Source organism: Macaca thibetana, chromosome 6 (assembly GCF_024542745.1).
Source record: "Macaca thibetana thibetana isolate TM-01 chromosome 6, ASM2454274v1, whole genome shotgun sequence".
Taxonomy (NCBI): Eukaryota; Metazoa; Chordata; class Mammalia; order Primates; family Cercopithecidae; genus Macaca; species Macaca thibetana.
In genome coordinates, this window is record NC_065583.1 from 155,548,972 (window position 1) to 155,558,285 (window position 9,314).

Here is a 9,314-nt window from a genome sequence, read left to right on the forward strand (position 1 = left end):
TACATGGTTTGAGAAGGTTACATTGGCCTAAAGGGAGGAGGTTCTTATGTTTGTAAGATTTTTTCAATAGTAGAGTGAGAGATTTTAACCTAGCCATAGGGTATTTTGATCTTGGCAGCTTAATACAGATCAAAGAAGCTTCATCCATAAATGATTCTCTTTATAGTGAGGAAGAAATACAAGTTAAGGCATAATGACCACAGAAACCTAAACAAAATGAGTGTTCATAAAGGCAGGATTTCAGGAAGCCAGATACCATAGCTTATTTTTCAGGCATAGATTTTCCTAAACATGCTTGGCTAAGGCAAAGCATTAGTGTACAAAGAAGAAAAGTGTTTATATGCCCTGTAAGCATCAAGGGGCAAAATGATATCTGATTCCGTTACATTTTGAAGCACCTGAATTTCTTCTGTTACAGAGCAAAACATCTGAGTTTTATTTTTAATGTGTACACGACAGGCCAAGAAAATGAAAGGAGGAAAATGGGCCATGCAAACTGCTGTTAAAGAGAACATCAGATAAAGGGCAGATGGTTTCATTATTATATGGGAAACACCCTTAAAGACAGCAAAAAGCTGTACCATGTGGTTATAGAATATATGTATACATATGCAATTTTAAGATGGAAGATAATATACAATAATTAAAGTACCATTAAGTGTGGTCAACGTGATAGAGTTACTGAAGATGTAGATACATATACCTTGTTTGTGCTCAGTGAGATGCTGGAAAAATTATAGAATTAAGCCTATTATAAGGCACAAATAGATGAAAATTATGAATGTGATCTCAGGAAAGATAATTATATATTAAGTGTATGCCTGGTTGGACCAATGGAAAAAAATACTTCATTGGTGGAATTACGAACTGAGTGAGAAAAAGGGAGACAGAATTGATTTGAATAATAGATAATTCTAGGAGAAACATAAGGAACTGATTTCATATTACTTATAATGAGAGGCACCCACATATCAAACCTGGAAGAGAATGTCAGAAAAACAAATGTCTGAATCAGATAGAAAAGAAAAGTAAAAGAAAAAAGTTACTCAATTCCAGCAACCAATTGGAATTCCTGGGACCCAAGCTTCAGAAACATTTGACTAACCTTCAGCTCAATAATCTATTAAGGACAATCCTACAGCAGAAATAAATGTGAGGATAAGGAACAAACCTTCCTCGGTTTAACAGATACAGCAATTCTGTAGCAAAAGGCAGAGAAAACATCATTGTGGACACAGAACTCAAATGTGTTATCTCAAGAGATGATGGAGAAATGGCCAGGGTGAGGCAGATCTGAGTCCCAGAAACACAGAACATAAGAGGAAATGAGGCTGGGTGTGGTGGCTCATGCCTGTAATCCCAGCACTTTGGGAGGCCAAGACGAGCGGATCACGAGGTCAGGAGATCGAGACCATGCTGGCTAACACGGTGAAACCTCATCTCTACTAGAAATATAAAAACTTAGCCGGGTGTGGTGGCGGAAGCCTGTAGTCCCAGCTACTCAGGAGGCTGAGGCAGGAGAATGGTGTGAACCTGGGAGGCAGAGCTTGCAGTGAGCCGAGATCCCACCACTGCCCTCCAGCCTGGGAGACAGTGTGAGACTCTGTCTCAAAAAAAAAAAAAAAAAAAAAAAAAAAAAAAAAAGGGAAATGGATATTATGAGGTTCTGATACAGAAAGACAGAAAATAAATTCCCCTCAATTCCCCTCAACAAGGAACTGATGATAATTTTTAAATGTTCCTTGATATCAGCATGTCTCTAAACACAACTCTTTGAGAAAGAACGTAATTTGTTTAGACAGTTTTTTTTCCCATACAGGAGGTAAATGCATAGTGAAAAAATTGTCAGAGATACCTTATCAGAGGTTTTTTTTTTTCCTTTTCTATTTGGGCTTAATTTCACAGGTCATGAATAATGGACCATTAATCTACTATGATGGTCCCTTAACTCTATATCCACTGAGTTCTTCCTGCTGTTTTTGGCAACAATACATTTGCCTTGGAGATCTATTCTGGATTTGGGGATTGGTTCTTTCTTTCTCATGATGGCCTTCATGCGTTTAATCTTAACGGTGTCCTTCCTGGTATTCAGAACTTTTGATTTTTTTTATCTGGCAATAGTTGGCAAATGACGCGGAATGAAAAGCAGAGACAGAACTTTCAGTCTTGTATTCAGTATGATTTTTGTATGATTTCACTAATATGCTGTCAATTTCAGGCACTTCTGGTAGTAAAATAGAAATTGTCTTCCATGGTCACTGGGGTATTGCGGAAGACATAGTTGTTGGTATTTGAAGAGCAGTCTCAGGAAGGTGGAGTCCAAGTCAGGTTCTAACAACCTGCCCTAGGGAAAATAGCCTAGTCTTTTAAAATTTAATGGTTAAGAGTAAGACTGAAAAAAAAAAAAAATAAGTGTAGATAAATAGCTTTTCCTCACTATTACTTCTAATTCAAATGGCTTTTTCCAGGAACCCATTCAACTCCCAGATCTGTTGTTTTTCACAACATATTAAGTTTGTTATTTCTACAGTCCCAAATAAAATAAATAACAATTACTCTTTTGTGCCAGGTTTTTCCAAGTCAGAATCCAGGGTTTTCAATCCATTTATATTTTTTTTCTGGTATTACTAGTTTTTCTTTTGAATTATGAGATAGCACCCCATAGTATGGATATACATCTATTTATTTGTTCCTGCGGATCTGTGTTTCCTGTTTCAGGCAGTAAAACACTAGATAAACAAATAAAATGAAATAAACTGCTTATAGACACTTCTATATAAGATATTTTATGGACATTTGTTTTTATACCCTTTGGGTAAATTTCTAGGAGTAAAATTCCTGAGTCACAGCAGAGATGGATGTTTAACTTCTTAAAAGCTATAAATAATTGCAGTTGCTCTATAAATAATTGATACAGTGGTTGTAGGCTCTTGTAATATTTCTGGAAACGTATGAGAGTTTCAATTGCTCCACATCCTTTGCAACATGGTATTATAATTTCTTTTATTTTTAGCTATTCTAGTGCATATGAAGTAGTATCCCATAGTGATTTTAATTTGCATATTTCTGCTGACTAATAATGTAGACCATCTTTTATGTACTTAATAGTCACACACATATACACATACCCGCACACCCATACACACAATATTTATGAAAGATCTAATAAAATATTTTATCAATTTCTATATGGGTTGCATAAGATTTTACATGTATAAAAATACTTTGTAAATAATATATTAAAATATATTCACTTAGCCTTTGGCTAGAATACACACACATACACACACACACACACACACACACGTAGACAAGTGGTAGTTTTTAATTTTGGAAAAGACCGACTTAGCCATAATTTTCTCTGTTTTATTTTTACCTACCAAAATTTGCAAAGGTTTTTCTTTGTTTTTTGTTTGTTTATTTCTATAAGTTTATAGCTCTAGATTTTGTGGTACTTTCTATAATCTATTTTTAGGTAATTTTTGTATATGATACTATGTATAAAGATTTATTGTTTTGAGGTGGATATTCAATTTTTAAAGCCCTATTTTTAGAAATACTGGCTTTTCTTCAATTCATTTACTCTGGCGCTGTTTTCCATAAAGTTATTTTGATACTTTTATCATAAAATATATTGTGTGATCTATTTCTGAATTCTATATTATTTCATCATTATATAATATTGTATATAGAGTGTATAGTATATATGTAGTGTATATATATTTTGTACAAAATATTTACACTATGTATATATTCTATATTCTATATACAATACAATTATGTAATTAAATTACATAATTACATATCATTATATAGTGTAAAAATACAGTATGTACATAATATATACTCTTTATATAATATAACTATATAATACAATTCTATATATGATATATAATTATATAATTATATATTATATGTTATACAAAATAATTATGTAATATATAACATAATATATAATATATAAATATGTTTACAATAAAACCATGCAATCTCATTTATATTAAGAATTAAAATCAGGCTGAGTAATTTTAATTTGTTAATATCTTTAAAAAGTTTTTAGCTATTTTAGTTCTTCGAATTTCCAAATACATTTTAGATTTCGTTTGTCAATTTCTACCAAATTTATTGCTAATGTATAGATTAGGATGACATTTAATCTACATGTCAATGTGGAGAGAATTTGCCTTTGAAAAAATTATGAGCCTTCTTACACACGAGCATAAGTTTTTTTCTACTTATTTAGTTATTAAGTTGCTCTTCTTTGTTTCTTTATGGTAAGATGTTCTTGTGCACCAGTTTAAAATGCATATAAATCAGTGATAATATGATTTTTTTATGCTTTAGAGAGTGAGCAATACCTTTTAATGAGAGAGGATGACTACTTTTTTCAGTCTGTTACCTCGGTATGTTGTATGATGCCGAAGTTTGGGGTATGAATGAGCCCATCACCCAGGTACTGAGCACAAATCTTTATATGTTGAAAAGCATTTAGTAACTTTAAACACATATTAATCATAAAATATGCCCATGGAGGCAGCCTCAGCTGTGGCATCTAGGTCATTTTATAGTGACAACAAAGCAAGTAGCCATATCTATGACAGCAGGTGCAGTGGCTGTGGCCCTGAGAGGACTCCATGGCTATCCTGGGTATCTCTCCTGGCCCTGACCTTCCCTTCTCAGGTCCTGAGACAAGCAGCATCACTGAGACACAGCAGAAGTGGCCTGGAGCCATGCAGCTGCTCATCACAAGTATCCTGAAGAGCAAGGAGGAACCATAGGACATTGCGGTGGCATCAGTCCACCCTGCATGCATGTCAGTGAAGATCTGAGAATAAAACCCAGAAATGGAATGAAATGAGTACTGTGGCAACATAGAGCTCGCAATGGCTATTGTTTTGTGAAGAAGGGTGCGTACAGTGTGATAGGTAATGAGGAAACTGCCTTGAGTGACTCAGAAGCCACCGAAGCCATGACGTGAAATATATTAGTTTACAAATTAGGTGCTGGTGAAGGCTGGAGCCCAAGTATAGAAGAGTTTAGCAACAAGAAAGAATCACAGAGGAGGGCAGTCATGTTGTACTTGAGGAACTGAAGTAGAAAAATTTTAAAAAACTGATTATCCTTATAAAATAAAAAATAGTAATAATAAAAGATTTAACTGCAAAAGGCATTAGTAACCCCCTTAAAGTAAAAGTTAAGAAATATTAACTACCTTTCTGTGAAAACTGTAAAACATTAACCTTATCACTTTCCCCATATTTTATAAAATCTGTAAGTTTCTGTTTTTCTTCTTGCTATACAACTGCAAAGTCATAAAATAAATAAGTATAAGTTACAAGACATGTTTTTACTAAAATGTAAACTAAATCTCAAAAATGTCTCATAATAATGAACTGCTTTTGTTCTCACTTCTATAAACCTGCTTCCGGCATCACATAATATCCACCATCAACTGCTTAAAAGGCAACTGCTTTCTTTGTCTAGTGCTCAGACTTCTAGGCCCCATGTCCACTGAGCCGGAGTACACCTTAAACAAACTCTCCTGCATCCCATTCGGTCTCTCCAGCCTCTTGATTTCCCACAAGAGAACAAGAACAAAAGCAACAGTTTCAAATGAAAAAGAAGCATCACAACAACAAAGAAAATAATATTGGCCGGGCGCGGTGGCTCAAGCCTGTAATCCCAGCACTCTGGGAGGCCGAGACGGGCGGATCACGAGGTCAGGAGATCGAGACCATCCTGGGTAACACAGTGAAACCCCGTCTCTACTAAAAATACAAAAACTTAGCCGGGCGAGGTGGCGGGCGCCTGTAGTCCCAGCTACTCGGGAGGCTGAGGCAGGAGAATGGCGTGAACCCGGGAGGCGGAGCTTGCAGTGAGCTGAGATCCGGCCACTGCACTCCAGCCTGGGTGACAGAGCGAGACTCCGTCTCAAAAAAAAAAAAAAAAAAAAAAAAAAGAAAATAATATTAAATTAGCTAGATAATAAATTTCAAAAGACTTACCTGAACATGAGAAAGGTGAAGATGAAGAAATGTTAGGGTCTTCAGAGGAAGAAAGTATGAGTAAGGAAGCACTAAATCAAGGAAGTACTCTAAGTGCCCAAGTGCAATACAGATGATGCAGTCCACGGAAGAGATGTGTCCAACACTCCAGTTATTATCGTAAACATTCTTACTACAATATCATTTTGCTTACTCTTCACAATCAACGACTTAAATGCTAAATACAAACAAATTATAATGCACTGCCGAGAATTAAATGGTAACCGTCGAGATTAAACTGAAAATGTCTAAATGATACAAAAGGTTTTGTGCCTTGTATTTCATGAAAAGTACAACACAAAGTCATCAGTCCAAAATTTCATTACTTTTATAAGGACACTAGCTAATTTGTAGAATATATTATGTAACTTCTTAGGCTTTAGAGACTGAATGATAGCTTTTTGGTTTTTTTGAGAGGGAGTCTCGCTCGGCGGCCCACGCTGCACGCTGGAGTGCAGTGGCCGGATCTCCGCTCACTGCAAGCTCCACCTCCCGGGTTGACGCCATTCTTCTGCCTCAGCCTCCCGAGTAGCTGGGACTACCGGCGCCCGCCACCTTGCCAGGCTAGTTTTTTGTATTTTTTAGTAGAGACGGGGTTTCACTATGTTAGCCAGGATGGTCTTGATCTCCTGACCTCGTGATCCGCCCGTCTCGGCCTTCCAAAGTGCTGGGATTACAGGCTTGAGCCACCGCGCCCGGCCGAATGATAGCTTTTCAGAGAGAGAGAACTATTTTTTTTTTTCAATTTTTTTCTTTTCAACTTTTATTTTAGATTCAAGGGTACATGTGCAAGCTTGTTACCTGGGTATATTGCACGATGCTGAAGTTTGGGCTATGAAAGATCCCATCACCGAGGTATTGAGCACAGTACCCACTAGTTTTTCAGCCCTGGCCCCATTCCCAGGTAGTCCCAGGATAGTCCCAGGCTAGTCCCAGGGTCTGGGTAGTCCCAGGGTCTGTTGTTACCTTACCATCTTCATGCCCATGAGTACTCAATGTTTAGCTCCCAATTATAAGTGATAACACGTGGTATTTGGGTTTCTGTTCCTGTATTAATCTGCTTAGGTTAATGGCATGCAGCTGTATTCATACTGCTGTAAAGGATAAGATTTCGTTCTTTTTGATGCTTTTGTAGCATTCCATAATATGTATGTATCACATTTTCTTTATCCAAACCACTGTTGGTGGGCACATAGGTTGATTCTATGGCTTTGTTATTGTAAATAGTGCTGCAGTGAACATCAGAACACATGTGTCTTTTTGATAGAAAAATATTTTTTCTCTTGAATGTATACCCAATACCCAGTAATGGAATTCCTGGGTCAAAAGGTGGTTATGTTTTAAGTTTTTTGACATTTTCCACGTTGTCATCTACAGTGGATGAACTAATTTACATTCCCACCAACAGTGTACACGTGTTCCCTTTTCTCCACAGCCTACCCCACATCAGTGTTTTTTAAATTTTTTAATAATACCCATTCCGACTAGTATGAGATGATGTCTTATTTGGTTTTGATTTGCATTTCTTGCATGATTAGTGATGCCGAGCATTTTTTCACCTTTGTTGGACATTTCTATGCCTTCTTTTAAGAAATTTCTGTTCATGTCTTTTGTTCATTTCTTAGTGATGTTGTTTTTGCTTGTTTAATTAATTAAGTTCCTTACAGATTCTGAATATTAGACCATTGTCCAATGCATAATTTTTGAATGTTTTTTGTTTCTCTAGGTAATCTGTTTACTCTGTTGATAGTTTCTTTTGGTGTGCAGAAGATCTTTAGTTTAATTAGGTACCACTTGTCAATTTTTGTTTTTGTGCAATTGCTATTGAGGACTTAATCATTACTTATTTCCCAAGGCCCTTGTCCAGAATGGTGTTTCCAAGGTTTTCTTCTAGGTTTCCTTGCGCAGGGGCCATGCTAATCTTCTCTGTATTGTTCCAATTTTAGTATATGTGCTGCCGAAGCGAGCACTTCTTCTAGGTTTCCTATAGTTTGAAGTCTTACATTTAAATCTTTAATTCACCTTGAGTTAATTTTTGTATATGGTGAAATGTAGGGGTCCAGTGTCATTCTTCTGCATATAGCTAGCCAGCTCTTTCAGCACCATTTATTAATAGGCATTCCTTTCCTTGTTGCTTATTTTTGCCAACTGTGTTGAAGATTAGATGACTGTAGTAGATGTGTGACTCTATTTCTGGGTTTTATATTCTGTTGTATTGGTCTAGGTGTCTGTTTTGTACCAACCAATACCATGCTGTTTTTGTTATTGTAGCCTTAAAATATAGTCTGAAGTTGAGTAGTTTGATGCCTCCAATTTTGTTCTCTTTGCTAAGGATTGCTTTGGCTATTCAGGCTCTTTATGGTTCCGTATGAATTTTAGAAGCTTTTATTCTAATTCTGTGAATAATGGTGAATAATGACATTGGTAGTTTGATAAGAATACTATTGAATCTGTAAATTGCTTTGGGCAATATGGTCATTTTAACAATATTGATTCTTCTAATCCATGAGCATGAAATCTTTTTTTTCATTTTTTTATGTCATTTCTGCTTCCTTTAGCAATACTTTTTAGTAGATATCCTTCACCTCCTTGGTTAAATATATTCTCAGGTATTTGTGTGATTGTGTGTGTGTGTGTGGCAATTGTAAATGGGATTGAATTATTGATTTGTCTCTCAGCTTGAATATTGTTTGTGTATAGAAGCACTACTGAATTTTTTACATATAGTTTATGTCCAGAAACTTAGCTAAAGTCATTTATCAGTTCCAGGAACCTTTTGAAAGTCTTTAGGGTTTCTAGGTGCAGAATCTTATCATTAGTTAAGATAGTTTGACTTTCTCTTTTTATATTTGCCTCCCTTTTCTCTTTATTTCTTTCTCTTGCCTGATTGCTTTGGCTAGGACTTTCAGGTTTATGATGAATAGGAGTGTGAGAATAGGTATCCTTGTCTTGTTCCAGTTCTCAAGGGGAATGCTTCCAGTTTTTTTGCCTGTTCAGTATGATCTTGGCTATGGGTTTTTCATAGATGGCTCTTGTTTCTTTGAGTTATGTTTCTGTGATGCTGTATTAGTCCATTTTCATGATGCTGGTAAAGACACAGCCAAGACTGGGCAATTTACCAAAGAAAAGAGGTTTGATGAACTTACAGTTCCACATGGCTGAAGAGGCCTGACAATCATGGTGGAAGGTGAAACGCACATCTCACATAGCAGCAGACAAGAGGAGAGGGCTTGTGCAGGGAAACTCCCATTTTTAAAACCGTCAGCTCTT

The 9,314-nt window shown here is 36.2% G+C and overlaps 1 non-coding gene across 1 annotated transcript; it reads right to left on the bottom strand.

Moving 5' to 3' along the window:
- Nucleotides 1-7,909: 7,909 nt before the first annotated feature.
- Nucleotides 7,910-8,014, bottom strand: LOC126957701 (U6 spliceosomal RNA). The gene has a single exon (XR_007726885.1). It is a non-coding gene; the product is annotated as a U6 spliceosomal RNA (small nuclear RNA).
- Nucleotides 8,015-9,314: the final 1,300 nt, after the last annotated feature.